Below are 15901 nucleotides of genomic sequence, written 5' to 3'. Positions count from 1 at the left end.
TGGGGAACATATTTTCATAGTGGCAGTATTGTCATTATGACCATCCCGTCATTTTGGCTATCTTCTAAATCTAGTTACATTGCTATAATGTATATATCGTCACCTTAGCTATATTGGCAATGTGATCTTTTTATAGGTGATATATTGTCATTATTTAACTCTTGCATACTTTGTCATAAGCGAAATATTATCATGATAATTATATTTTTATGCTGACAATATGTCATAGCAACTATATTATCATTATGACTATAATGTCACGGTGGCTACATTGCCAAGATAACTATATTGTCATGGTGACTTTTTTTATCATGATTTTTATGTCATAATGACTATTTTCGTAGAAGCTTTTGTAATGGTGTTGATGTTGCCCTGGAGGATTCACCATTATATAAGAGAATTTGTCATTTTGATTAAATTATCAGCTGAATGCATTGCCATGATATGCTATACTTTTATAGTTTCAGTACCTTCATGGTAAATCTTTTATTACTGTTTCTACATTGCAATGGAAACCAAAATGGTAGGTGGCTATATTTTCATGGTAGGGTAATTTTATCATAGCGATTATATTGCATTTCTGAGTATATTGTCATGGTGACTATGTTGCCATAATATCTATATTGTCATATAATTTGTCAAATTGATGGCAATATTGTCTTAGAGACGGTACTGTCATGTTATCTGTATTGTCACTGTGGTTGTATCGTCAACGTGACAATATAGTCATGTTGGCTACATTGTCGTTAAGATCACATTGTTATGCTAACTATATTACCATCGTGGCTGTATTGTTAAATCCCTATATCACCATGATGGCTATTTGTCATTTTTGTTATATAACAAGGAGGTGACTGTCTTTTCATGTTGGCAATATTGTCAAAATATCTATATTGTCGAGTAGTGGGTATATATATTTCTTTTCTGGCGGTGTATTATCATGATGGCAATAATAACATTTTGGCGATATTGGCACAGCGATATAGTGTTTTAGCAGCTAAACTCTTGTTGTGGATATTTTTCACTTGTATATTTTATCATTGTAGCTACATAGTCAAGGTTACTATATTTTCATGATAGCTACATTGTCATGGTGAAGACATTGGCAATGTGGTTGTATTCTTACTTTCAATATAATGCCGTCCTGGCTACATTATTTTGGTCGCTATATCAACTTGATGGCTATATTGTTATGGTTAATTTTGTCTTTCGGAATATATTTTGTAATTAGTGACAATACTGTTGTGATTATATGGTCATGATAATATTTTCATGAAAACTTATGTGATATTATAAGTGTAAACGAATGGATATCATCTCATCATGTCACTTAAATTGTCATGGTTTTTACACTATGATCTTGTTTATGTCAACCTGCTGATTATATAATCATGATTGGTGTATGATTGTGGTAACTATATTGTAATGTTTTATTTCATTGTGATAATTTTGTTTTGTTGACTACAATTCCACGACAGCTATAATGTTATGAGCATATCATGATGATAAATCCTGTCTGAGTCACTGTTTTTTCACAGAGACTATATTGTCCTGGAGTCTATATTTTTGCTATGATCCGAAAACGACTATCTATTAACAGTATCTATATTGTCAGGTGGTTATATTGCCATTGTGAATATAAGTTGAATGTTTCTATATTTTTGCTTTGATTATATTGTCACATCAGTTATATGATCATGGTAGCTTTATTGTCATAGTGAATAGATTGTCGTCGTAACTGTATTTTCATAATGGCTAAATTGTCATAGTAAAAATCTTGACATGGGGGCTATATTTTCATGAAATATGTAAAGTCATTGTAAGATTACTGTCAAGGTGACTCTATTGTCCTGGTGATTGAGTTATATTATTGTCAAGATGGCTGTATTGTCATGGTGGCTATATTGTAGTTTTCTGGATTTTAATTGTACGTTTTGTGAAGATAGCTTTACTGTCAGTGTACCTATAGTGTCACGGAGAATATATTTTCATAGTGGAATTATTGTCATTATGAACATACTGTCATTTTGGCCATCTCCTTATTTTGGTTACATTTCTATCATATATATATCATCACCTTGGCTATATTAGCAAAGTGATCTTTTTTTTTTACGGTGCTATATTTTCATTTTTTTTAATCATTCATTTTTTGTCGTAAGTTATACATTATTATGATAACTATAAAATTCCGGTAACTATATATTGGCATTTTGACTATATTGTCATTATGACAATGATATCATGTTGGATATCTTGCCAAAGTAACTTTATTGTCATGTCAATTTCATCATGGTGACTACATTTTCACGGTAGCTTTTATATTGGTGTTGGGTTTGCCCTTGAGGATGTATCATTATAAAACGAGATTCTCATTTTGATTAAATCATTAGGGGACTACATTGTCGTGATATGCTATATTGTTATGGTTTCAGGAATGTCATTGTATATATAGTACTCTATTGGCTATATTCCAATTGAAGCCATAGTGGCAGAGTGGCTATATTTTCATAATATTATCATAATATAATCATTTTGTTATGACGATTATATTCCACTTGTGTGTATATTGTCATGGTGACTGTTGCCATAATATCTATACTGTCATTTGATTTGTTGAATTGGTGGCTATATTGTCATAATGTAATGTCATGGTTCCTGTATTGTCTTGGTGGTTGTATTGTCATCGTGTCTATATTGTGATGGTAGTTATATTTCCAATAAGGTTTTAGTGATATGTTAACTATATTGCCATTGTGGCTATATTGTTAAATGAATATATTGCCATGATGGCTATTTGTTATCTTTTGTTATATTAGAAGGGAGTGATTGTCTTTTCATGTTGCCTATATATTAGGGTACCTATATTGCTGTCATAAGATTACAGTCATAAAGACAATATAGTCGCCATGCCAATATTTTCACCTTAAGGATATGAGTATCATGATAATATATCGCTTATAACCGAATATGCACGATTAAAAAATGACAATATACCACCTATAAAAAAAAATCACCTTCCCAATATAGCCAAGGTGACTATATATATAACATAGCAATGTAACCCAAATTAGAAGATAGTAAAAATGACATTATTTCATAATGACAATTGCGTCGCTATGAAAATTTGTTCCCAATGAAAGTATAGCTGCACTGACATTAAAGCCATATTCACTAAGCAGTAACATTGAAAACGCATCAAACGACAATATAGCCACCATGATTGTACAGCCACCATATCTATAATGTAAAACATTAATCAATCACCGTGATATTAAAGTAAACTTCAAAAATTTTTTAATATTACCATAAAAGTATCATGAGAATATAGCATCCATATCAATATATTTCCCATGACATTTTAGCCATCATGATAGTATAGTCACAACTACAATATATTCACTATAACAACAAAGCCACCATGGCCATATAAGTGATATAACAATATAGTCAACGCAACATTAAAGAAACATTCAGAATATTTTCACAACGTCAATATAGCCACCTGACAATATAGATACCGTGACAAAATAGTCGCTTTCGGATCATAGGAAACATATAGCCTCTAAAGTATATAGTGTCCAGGAGACAATAGCGTCCAAAACGGAATTTATCAATACAATACAGCCGCCTTGACAGTATAGCCCATAAAACAATGTCAGGACCATGAAAATGTACCTGCCATACCAATATAACTACTATCAAAATGAAGTCAACATACCAAAATGATCAAAAAAGATATTGCCATTGATATGTAGTTACAATAATCATACATTAATGATGATAATGTAATCAGCATTTTCACATAAGCACCATCACCGTTTAAAAGCATGACAGACTAAGTTACATGATGATATGATATCCAGACAGATACACTCAAGATGCCATAATAGGCCGTCATAGAAATATTATCATGATCATATAATCACAACCAAATTGTAGGTAAAGACAAAATACATCCCCAACGATGAAATTGACCGTAGCAATATAGCCATCAAGTTGATATAGCGACCAAGATAATGTAGTCAGGATGGCGTTATACTGAACATAGCAATACACCCGCCATGCCAATATCGTCATCTTTACAATGTAGCTTGCATGAAATATAGTAACCTTGACAATGTAGGTACTATGATAATGTATTCCCATGAAAAAATGTCCAAAACAACAGTTGGGCTGCGAACACTATATGACCATGCTAATCTTGCCAAAATTCTAGTATAGCCATCATGGCAATATCCCAAAAGGAAAAAAAATACCCACCACAATAAGATAGCTAACTTAACAATATAGCTACTCTAACAAAAAGCCATAATGGCAATATAGTTGCCATAAGAATGTAATCTTAACGACAGTATAGCCATCATGACCATAGAGTCACGATGACAAGACAACCATGATGACCATACAGGCAACATGACAATACAGTCTCTATACCAATATTGCCATCAATTTAATAAATCAAAAGAGAATATAGAAATTATGGCAACACAGTCACCATGAAATAATATTCAAAAATACAATAAAATACTAATAACAAAATGATCAAACCATGAAAATATAGCCACCCTGCCACTATGGCTTCCATTGTAATGTAGCCAACATAATATACATTCACCATGACAGTACTGAAACTATAACAAATAACATATCATGACAATGTATTCACCTTATAATTTAAACAAAATGAAATATCCGCTTTTATAATGATATATCTCCAAGGGTAAATGAACACCATTAAATAAGCTACAATGAAAATGTAGTCACATGTAGTTATCTTAGCAATATAGTCACTAAGAGATTGTATTCATAATGAGAATATAGTCACCATGACAATATACTGTCACTTTAATGATATAGTTATCCAGATAATGTATCACTCATGAAAAAATATACGTGATTAAAAAAAATGACAATATTGCAACTATAAAGAGATGACCTTGCCAATATACCCAAGGTGACGATATGTAAATCTTCGCAATGTAACCAAAATGAGCAGATAGTCAAAATGACGATATGTCATAATGACAATACTGGCTACTACGAAAATATATTCCCCATGACACTATAGCTACAATGACAATAAAGCAATCTTCACAAAAGAGTAACATTGAAAATACAGTAAGCGACAATATAGCCACCATGAAAATGCAGCTATCGTGACAATGATGTCACGATATACATCAATCGCCAGGCTATTAGAGTCACCTTGATAGTAATCTTTCAATGACTGTGAATATCATGATATTATAGCCCACATGTCAACATATTTCCTATGACAATTTAGTCATTATGATAATATTGTCACGACGACAAGATATTCACTATGACAATAAAGCTACCATGATTCAGTAACTGATATGACAACATAGATTTCAGGATATGTAGTGTCCAGGACAATATAGAAATTACGGCAACACAGTAACCCTAAGAATATACTCACAAATACAATGAGATCGTCATAACAAAATGATCTAACCATGAAAATATAGTTACCCTGCCACTATGACTTTAATTGTAATGTAACCAACATAATATACATTCAACATGACAGTACTGAAACTATAGCAATATCGCATATCATGGTAATATATTCACATGATAATTTAAAAAAAAGGAAATTTTCGTTTCTATGATATATCTTCATGGGCAAAATCAATACCATTAAATATGCTACAATGAAAATGCAGTCAAACTGTCATTATAACCATCATCATGAAATAGTCACCATGACAGTATAGTTACCTTAGCAATATAGCCACTAAGAGATTATAGTCATATTGTCAACATTGTCACAATGACAATATACTGTCACCTTAATAGTAAAGTTATCACGATAATGTATCGCTTATGAAAAAATATGCCTGCCTAAAAAAAAATGACAAGAAAGGAACTACAAAAGAGATCACCTTGACAATATAGCCAAGGTGACGATATGTAAATCTTCGCAATATAACCAAAATGAGTAGATAGCCAAAATGACGGTATGTTCACAATGACAATACTGCTACTATGAAAATATATCCCCCATGACACTATAGCTACAATGATAATAAAGCAATCTTCACAAAAGAGTAACAGTGAAAATACAGGAAACGACAATATAGCCACCATGAAAGTACAGCCACTATGACAATAATGTCACGATATAATTCACTGACTATATAAACATCATGAAAATAAGGCTTCCATGTCAACATACTAACCATGACAATTTAGCCAATATGATTATATAGTCAAGACGGCAATATATTCACTATAACTATATAGCCATGATTATATAAGTGATATGACAATACAGTCAACGCAACAATAAGGAAGCCTTCAAATTATATTCATTATGGCAATATAAGCACCTGATAATATTGATGCTGTGACAAAATAGTCTCTTTCGGATCATAGCAAACATATAGGCTCCAGGACAATATAGTGTCCATGACAAAATAGCGACCAAGGCAAGATTTTTGATTAAGATATAGTCACCTTGACAGTATAGCCGATAAAACAATGAAACAACAATGAAAATTTACCTGCCATAACAATATAGCTACCATGAAAATGCAGGTAACATGACAAAATTGTCACAATGAAATATAACCGCCACTACAATTTAGTTACCATAATCATATATCAATCATGATAGTATCATCAGGAAGCTGACATAAACACCATCACAGTATAAAAACCATGACAATATAGTTACATGATAATATGATATCCATACACTTGCACTCACATACCAAATAAGCTGCCATGAAAATATTGTTATCATGATCATATGATTAAAACAAAATTGTAGTTAATGACAAAATATATCCCCAACGACAAAATTAAACATAGCAATATAGCCAGCAAGTAGATATAGCGACCAAGATAATGTAGTTAGGATGCAATTATATTGAAAATAACAATACAGCCACAATGGCAATATCGTCACCATGACATGGAGCTACCATGAAAATATAGTAACATTGACAATGTAGCTACTATGATAATAAAATCCCATGGAACATATCCACAATAACAGTTTATTTGCTAAGACACAATATCACCATGCCAATATCGCCAAAATGTTAGTCTAGGCAACATGGCATTATACCACCAGAAAGAGAAAATAATCACCACAGTGATATAGCTAACTTAACAATATAGCTACCCTGATAATATATTCAATATTAAAAGACAGTCACCTCCTTACAGTATAACAAAAATGAAAAATAGCTATCATGGCAATGTAGTCACCTATCAAGAGAGTCACCATGGCAATATAGTTACCATAACCATGTAATCATAACTAGAATATAACCAACATGACTATATAGTCAAGATGACATGTAACCATCATGACAATACAAGCAACATGACATTAGAGTCTCTACGACAATATTGCAATCGCTTCAACAAATTAAATGATAATATAGATATTACTGTAACACAGTCACCATGACAGTATTATCGCAAATGCAATATAACCGCGATAACAAAATTATCCTACCATAAAAATCTAGTCACCCTGCCACTGCAATATAACTAACATAATAATACATTCACTACGACAGTAGTGAAACCATGACAATATAGCATATCATGACAATGTAGTCACCTGATGACAGTCGCGCAACAGCTACCGACGTGTACGGAACTGCTATCGTCTTTCAGAGCTAGGTTGTAGCTATTCCTCCCTGCGTTGTCACTACCCTTGCTTTGTTTTGAAGGTTTTAGCTTATATGATCATGACTTGTGTACGATCATCGACATTATAATGTGATATCGTTTGTATTTCATTGTAATGAATTTGTCATAGTAACTATATTTTCATGTAAGCTATATTGTTATAGTAGGTACATTTTCATGGTTGTTCCACTGTTTTGTTGGTTATACTGTCAAGGTGACTGTATTGTGATGATAAATCCTGTCTTCGCTATTTTGTCATAGAGACTATATTCTCTTTGACGCTATATGTTTGCTATGATCCAAAAATTACTATTTCTCACAGTATCTATATTTTCATGTGGCTGTATTCTCAGAGTGGATATAATTTATAAATGCGTTTTTTGTTGCGTTGACTATATTGTCATATCATTTATGTGATCATGGTGGCTTTATTGTTATGGTGAATATATTATCGTCTTGACTATATTATCAGAATGGGGAAACTGTCACTTTAAAGATATTCATGTGGAGGGTATATTTTCACGACAAATATATTTATATGGACGCTATATTTTCATGATGTTCATGTACTCATTGTATATTCATTATCAAGTTGACATGGTGACTATATTGCCATTAAGAATACATTGCTATGGTAATCATATTGCCATGATGGCTATATTTTTTGGTTACCATATTGCCATGATGGTTATATTGTTTAGTAACCATATTGCCATGATGGCTATTTATCATTTTTTTTTCTTATATTTCAAGGAGGTGGCTGTCTTTTAATGTTACCTATATTGTCAGAGTAGTATATTGTCAAGTTAGCTATATCGTAGTGATGAGTATTTTTTCTGTTGATATATTGCCATGATGGCTACACTCACATTTTAGAGATATTGGCATGGTGATATATCGTCTTAGCAGCTAAACTCTTGTTGTGGCTATCTTTTGGGTATTTTCTATCTTGAATATTTTGCCATGGCAGCTACATTATCAACGTTACTATATTTTCATGGTAGCTATATTGTCATGGTGACGACATTGGCACAGTTGCTGTATTGTAATTCTCAATACAATGCTCGCTACATTATCTTGGTCGCTATAATAAGTTGATGGCTATATTGCTATGATTAATTTTGTCGTTGGGGATATATTTGTCACTACCTACAATATTGTTATGATTATATGATCATGATAACAATATATTCATGGCGGCTTCTTTGGTATTGTAAGTGTATGTGTATGGATATCATACCATCATGTCACTTACACTGTCATTGTTTTTTATACTGTAATATTGTTTATGTCAACCTGCTGATTATATGATCATGATTGGTCTATGATTATGGTAACTATATTGTAATGCAGATGATATTTCATTATGATAATTTTGTCATGTTGACTAAAATTTCATGACATCTATAATGTTTTGTCAGGTACAGTTTCATGATTGTTACATTGTTTTATGGTCTATATTGTCAATTTGTCTATATTATAATGATATATCCTGCCTTGGTCGCTATTTTGTTATAGAAACTATGTTGTCCTGCCGGCTATATGTTTGCTATGATTCAAAAGCGATTATTTGCCACAGTATCTATATTGTCATGTAGTTATACTGCCATAGTGAATATGATTTGTATATTTCTTTTTTGCTTCTTTGACTGTATTGTCACATCAGTTATATGATCACTGGGGCTATATTGTTATAGTGAATAAATTGCCGTTATGACTGTATTATCATAATGTACAGATTATCATGGCAGACTTGTCGATATGGAGGCTATATTTTCATGATATTTATATATTCATTGTAAGTTTATTATCAAGATGACTAATGACATGGTGATGATAATCATGGTGGCTGAAATAAGATGGTGGCTATATTCTCGTTTGCTGTATTTTCAATGTCGCTCTTTTTTGAATATGGCTTTGTTGTCAGTGTAGCTATAGTGTCATGGGGAACATATTTTCATAGTGGCAGTATTGTCATTATGACCATCCCGTCATTTTGGCTATCTTCTAAATTTAGTTACATTGCTATAATGTATATATCGTCACCTTAGCTAAATTGGCAATGTGATCTTTTTATAGATGATATATTGTCATTATTTAACTCTTGCATACTTTGTCATAAGCGAAATATTATCATGATAATTATATTTTTATGCTGACAATATGTCATAGCAACTATATTATCATTATGACTATAATGTCACAATGGCTGCATTGCCAAGATAACTATATTGTCATGATTGGCTATATAGCCAAGGTGACGATATATATAACATAGCAATGTAACCCAAATTAGAAGATAGCCAAAATGACTTTATTTCATAATGACCATTGCTTCACTATGAAAATTTTTCCCAATGAAAGAATAGCTACACTGACATTAAAGTCATATTCACTAAATAGTAACATTGAAAACACATCAAACGACAATATAGCCACCATGATTGTACAGCCACCATAACAATAATGTTAAAACAAATCAATCACTATGATAGAGTAAACTTCAAAATTTTTTTACAATTACCATAAAAGTATCACGAGAATATAGCATCCATATCAATATATTTCCCATGACAATTTAGCCATTATGATAGTATAGTCACAACTATAATATTTTCACTATAACAACAAAGCCACATGGCCATATAACTGATATAACAATATAGTCAAGGCAACATTAAAGAAACATTCTGAATATGTTCACAAGGTCAATATAGCCACCTGACAATATAGATATCGTGACAAAATAGTCGCTTTCGGATCATAGGAAACATATACCCTCTAAAGTATATAGTGTCCAGGAGACAATAGCGTCCAAAACAGAATTTATCAATACTATACAGCCGCCTTGACAGTATAGCCCATAAAACAATGTCAGAACCATGAAAATGTACCTGCCATACCAATATAACCATTATCAAAATGAAGTCAACATACCAAAATGATTAAAAAAGATATTGCCATTGCTATATAGTTACAATAATCATACATTAATGATGATAATGTAATCAGCATTTTCACATAAGCACCATCACCGTTTAAAAGCATGACAAAGTTACATGATGATATGATATCCAGACAGATACACTCAAGATGCCAAATAAGCCGTCATAGAAATATTATCATGATCATATAATCACAACCAAATTGTAGGTACAGACAAAATACATCCCCAACGATGAACTTGACCGTAGCAATATAGCCCTCAAGTTGATATAGCAACCAAGATTATGTAGCCAGGATGGCGTTATATTGAACATGACAATACATCCGCCATGTCAATATCGTCATCTTTACAATGTAGCTTGCATGAAATATAGTAACCTTGACAATATAGGTACCATGTTAATGTATTCCCATAAAAAAAATGTCCAAAACAACAGTTGGGCTGCGAACACTATATCACCATGCTAATCTTGCCAAAATTCTAGTATAGCCATCATGGCAATATGCCAAAAGGAAAAAAAATACCCACCACAATAAGATAGCTAACTTAACAATATAGCTACTCTGACAAAAAGCCATGATGGCAATATAGTTACCATAAGAATGTAATCTTAGCGACAGTATAGCCATCATGACCATAGAGTCACGATGACAAGACAACCATGATGACTATACAGGCAACATGATAATACAGTCTCTATGACAATATTTGCCATCAATTTAAGAAATCAAATGAGAATATAGAAATTATGGCAACACAGTCACCATGACAATATATTCAAAAATACAATAAAATACTAATAACAAAATGATCAAACCATGAAAATAAAGCCACCCTGCCACTATGGCTTCCATTGTAATGTAGCCAACATAATATACATTCACCATGACAGTACTGAAACTATAACAATATAGCATATTATGACAATGTATTCACCTCATAATTTAAACAAATTGAAATATCCGTTATTATAATGGTATATCTCTAAGGGTATATCAACATCGTTAAATAAGCTACAATGAAAATGTAGTCACATGTAGTTATCTTACCAATATAGCCACTAAGAGATTTTAGTCATAATGACAATATAGTCACCATGACAAGATACTGTCACTTTAATGATATAGTTATCAAGATATTGTATCACTCATGAAAAAAATATACATGATTAAAAAGAAATGACAATATAGGAACTATAAAGAGATCACTTTACCAATATAGCCAAGGTGACGATATGTAAATCTTCGCAATGTAACCAAAATGAGCAGACAGCCAAAATGACGATATGTTCATAATGACAATACTGCTACTACGAAAATGTATTCCCCATGACACTATAGCTACAATGACAATAAAGCAATCTTCACAAAAAGCGTAACATTGAAAATACAGGAAACGACAATATAGCCACCATGACAGTGCAGCTATCATGATCAATAATGTCACGATATACATCAATCGCCAGGATATTAGAGTCACCTTGATAGTAATCTTTCAATGACTTTATGAATATCATGAAAATATAGACCTCATGTCAACATATTTCCCATGACAATTTAGCCATTATGATAATATAGTCACGACGACAAGATATTCACTATGACAATAAAGCTACCGTGATCATATAACTGATATGCCAATATAGATTTCAGGATATGTAGTGTCCTGGACAATATAGAAATTACGCCAACACACTAACCATGAGAATATACTCACAAATACAATAAAACCGTCATAACAAAATGATCCAACCATGAAAATATAGCTACCCTGCCACTATGACTTTAATTGTAATGTAACCAACATAATATACATTCAACAAGATAGTACTGAAACTATAGCAATATCGCATATCATGGCAATATATTCACATGATAATTTAAAAAAAAAGGAAATTCTCGTTTTTATAATATATCTTCAAGGGCAAAATCAACACTATTAAATATGCTACAATGAAAATGCAGTCAAACTGTCATTATAACCATCATCATGAAATAGTCACCATGACAGTATAGTTACCTTAGCAATATAGCCACTAAGAGATTATAGTCATATTGTCAACATTGTCACTATGACAATATACTATCACCTTAATAGTAAAGTTATCACGTTAATGTATCGCTTATGAATAAGTATGCATGACTAAAAAAAATGACAACATAGCAACTATAAAAGAGATCACCTTGACAATATAGCCATGGTGACGATATGTAAATCCTCGCAATATAACCAAAATGAGTAGATAGCCAAAATAAGGGTATGTTCAAAATGACAATACTGCTACTATGAAAATATATCCCTCTTGACACTATAGCTACAATGACAATAAAGCAATCTTCACAAAAGAGTAACAGTGAAAGTACAGGAAACGGCAATATAGCCACAATGAAAATATAGCCACTATGACAATAATGTCACGATATAATTCAGTGACTATATAAACGTCATGAAAATAAGGCTTCCCTGTCAACATATTTACCATGACAATTTAGCCAATATGATAATATAGTCAAGACGGCAATATATTCACTATAACAATATAGCCATGATCATATAAGTGATATGACAATACAGTCAACGCAACAATAAGGAAGCCTTCAAATTATATTCATTATGGCAATATAAGCACCTGACAATATTGATGCTGTGACAAAATAGTCTCTTTCGGATCATAGCAAACATATAGGCTTCAGGTAAATATAGTGTCCATGACAAAATAGCGACCAAGACAAGACTTTTAATTAAGATATAGTCACCTTGACAGTATAGCCGATAAAACAATGAAACAACAATGAAAATATACCAGCCATAACAATATAGCTACCATGAAAATGCAGGCAACATGACAAACTTGTCACGATGAAATATAATCGTCATTACAATTTAGTTACCATAATCATATTTCAATCATAATAATATCATCAGGAGGCTGACATAAACACCATCACAGTATAAAAACCATGACAATATAGTGACATGATAATATGAAATCCATACACTTGCACTCACATTACCAAATAAGCCGCCATGAAAATATTGTTATCATGATCATATGATTAAAACAAAATTGTAGTTAATGACAAAATATATCCCCAACGAGAAAATTAACCATAACAATGTAGCCAGCAAGTAAATATAACGACCAAGATAATGTAGTTAGGATGGCATTATATTGAAAATAACAAAACAGCCACAATGGCAATATCGTCACCATGACAATGGAGCTACCATGAAAATATAGTAACATTTACAATGTATGATAATAAAATCCCATGGAACATATCCACAATAACAGTTTATTTGCTAAAACATTATATCACCATGCCAATATCGCCAAAATGTTAGTTTAGGCAACATGGCAATATACCACCAGAACAAGAAAATAAGCACCACAATGATATAGCTAACTTAACAATATAGCTACCCTGATAATATATTCAATATGAAAAGACAGTCACCTCCTTACAGTATAACAAAAATGAAAAATAGCTATCATGGCAATGTAGTCACCTATCAATATAGTCACCATGGCAATATAGTTACCATAACCATGTAATCATAACTGGAATATAACCAGCATGACTATATAGTGAAGATGACATGCAACCATCATGACAATACAAGCAACATGACATTAGAGTCTGTACGACAATATTGCAATCGCTTCAACAATTTAAATGATAATATAGATATTACTGGAACACAGTCACCAAGACAGTATTATCAGAAATGCAATATAACGCGATAACAAAATTATCTTACCATAAAAATTTAGCCACCCTGCCACTGCAATATAGCTAACATAATAATACATTCACTACGACAGTACTAAAACCATGACAATATAGCATATCATGACAATGTAGTCACCTGATGACAGTCGCGCACTAGCTACCGACGTGTACGGAGCTGCTATCGTCTCTCAGAGGTAGGTTGTAGCTATTCCTCCCTGCGTTGTCGCTACCCTTGCTTTATTTTGAAGGTTTTATCCTTTATGATCATGATATATGTATGATTATCGAAACCATAATGTGATATCGTTTGTATTTCATTGTAATGAATTTGTCATGGTAACAATAATTTCATGTAAGCTATATTGTTATGTTATGTTCATTTTCATGGTTGTTCCACTGTTTTATTGGCTATACTGTCAAGGTGACTGTATTGTGATGACAAGTCCTGTCTTCTTCGCTATTTTGTTATGGGGACTATATTCTCTTGGACGCTATATGTTTGCTATGATTCAAAAATGACTATTTTCTCACAATATCTATATTTTCATGTGGCTGTATTCTTAGAGTGGATATAATTTATAGATGCGTTTATTGTTGCGTTGACTATATTGTCATATCATTTATGTGATCATGGTGGCTTTATTGTTATGGTGAATATATTAGCGTCTTGACTATATTATCAGAATGGCGAAACTGTCACTTTAAAGATATTCATATGGAGGCTATATTTTCACGACAAATATATTTATATGGACGCTATATTTTCATGATGTTCATGTACTCATTGTATATTCATTATCAAGTTGACGCTAATGTCCTGGCGATTGATTTATATCGAGAGATTATTGTCTTGGTGGCTGTACTGTCTTGATGGCTGTATAGTCGTTTGCTATTTTTTCAATAGTACTCTTTTTGTGAAGATGGCTTTATTGGCAGTGAAACTGGACAATCGTGGGGAACATATTTTCATAGTTGCAGGATTGTCATTATGCACATACCGTCGTTCTGCTTATCATCTCTTTTTCTTTACGTTGCTATGATGTATATATCGTCACCTTGACTATAGTGGCAAGGTGATCTTTTTTATAGGTGCTATACTGTCATTTTCTAATCATGCATATTTTGTCACAAGCGATATATCATTTTGATAACTTTATTAAGGTGACAGTATTTCAATAGCGACTGTATTGTCATAATGACTATAATCTCAGAGTGGCTATATTGCCATGGTCACTATTTTATAATAATATTTATGTCATAGTGACTGTATTTTCATGGCAGCTTTTTAATGGTCTATAAAATTTTGTCCCTGAGGTTATACCATAATAGAAGCGAAATCTTTATTTTTCATTAAGTTATCAAGTGACTACATTGTCATGATATGCTATATTGTTATGGTTTCAGTACTGTCGTGGGAAATGTTTTGTTATTGTGGCTATATTGTAATGGAAGCCATAGTGGCAGGGTGACTATATTTTCATGGTTGGATCATTTTATCATGACGATTATATAACATTTCTGAGTATATTCTCATCGTGATTGTGTTGCC

Source organism: Panulirus ornatus, chromosome 55 (assembly GCF_036320965.1).
Source record: "Panulirus ornatus isolate Po-2019 chromosome 55, ASM3632096v1, whole genome shotgun sequence".
NCBI lineage: Eukaryota > Metazoa > Arthropoda > Malacostraca > Decapoda > Palinuridae > Panulirus > Panulirus ornatus.
This window is presented reverse-complemented; position numbering follows the sequence as displayed.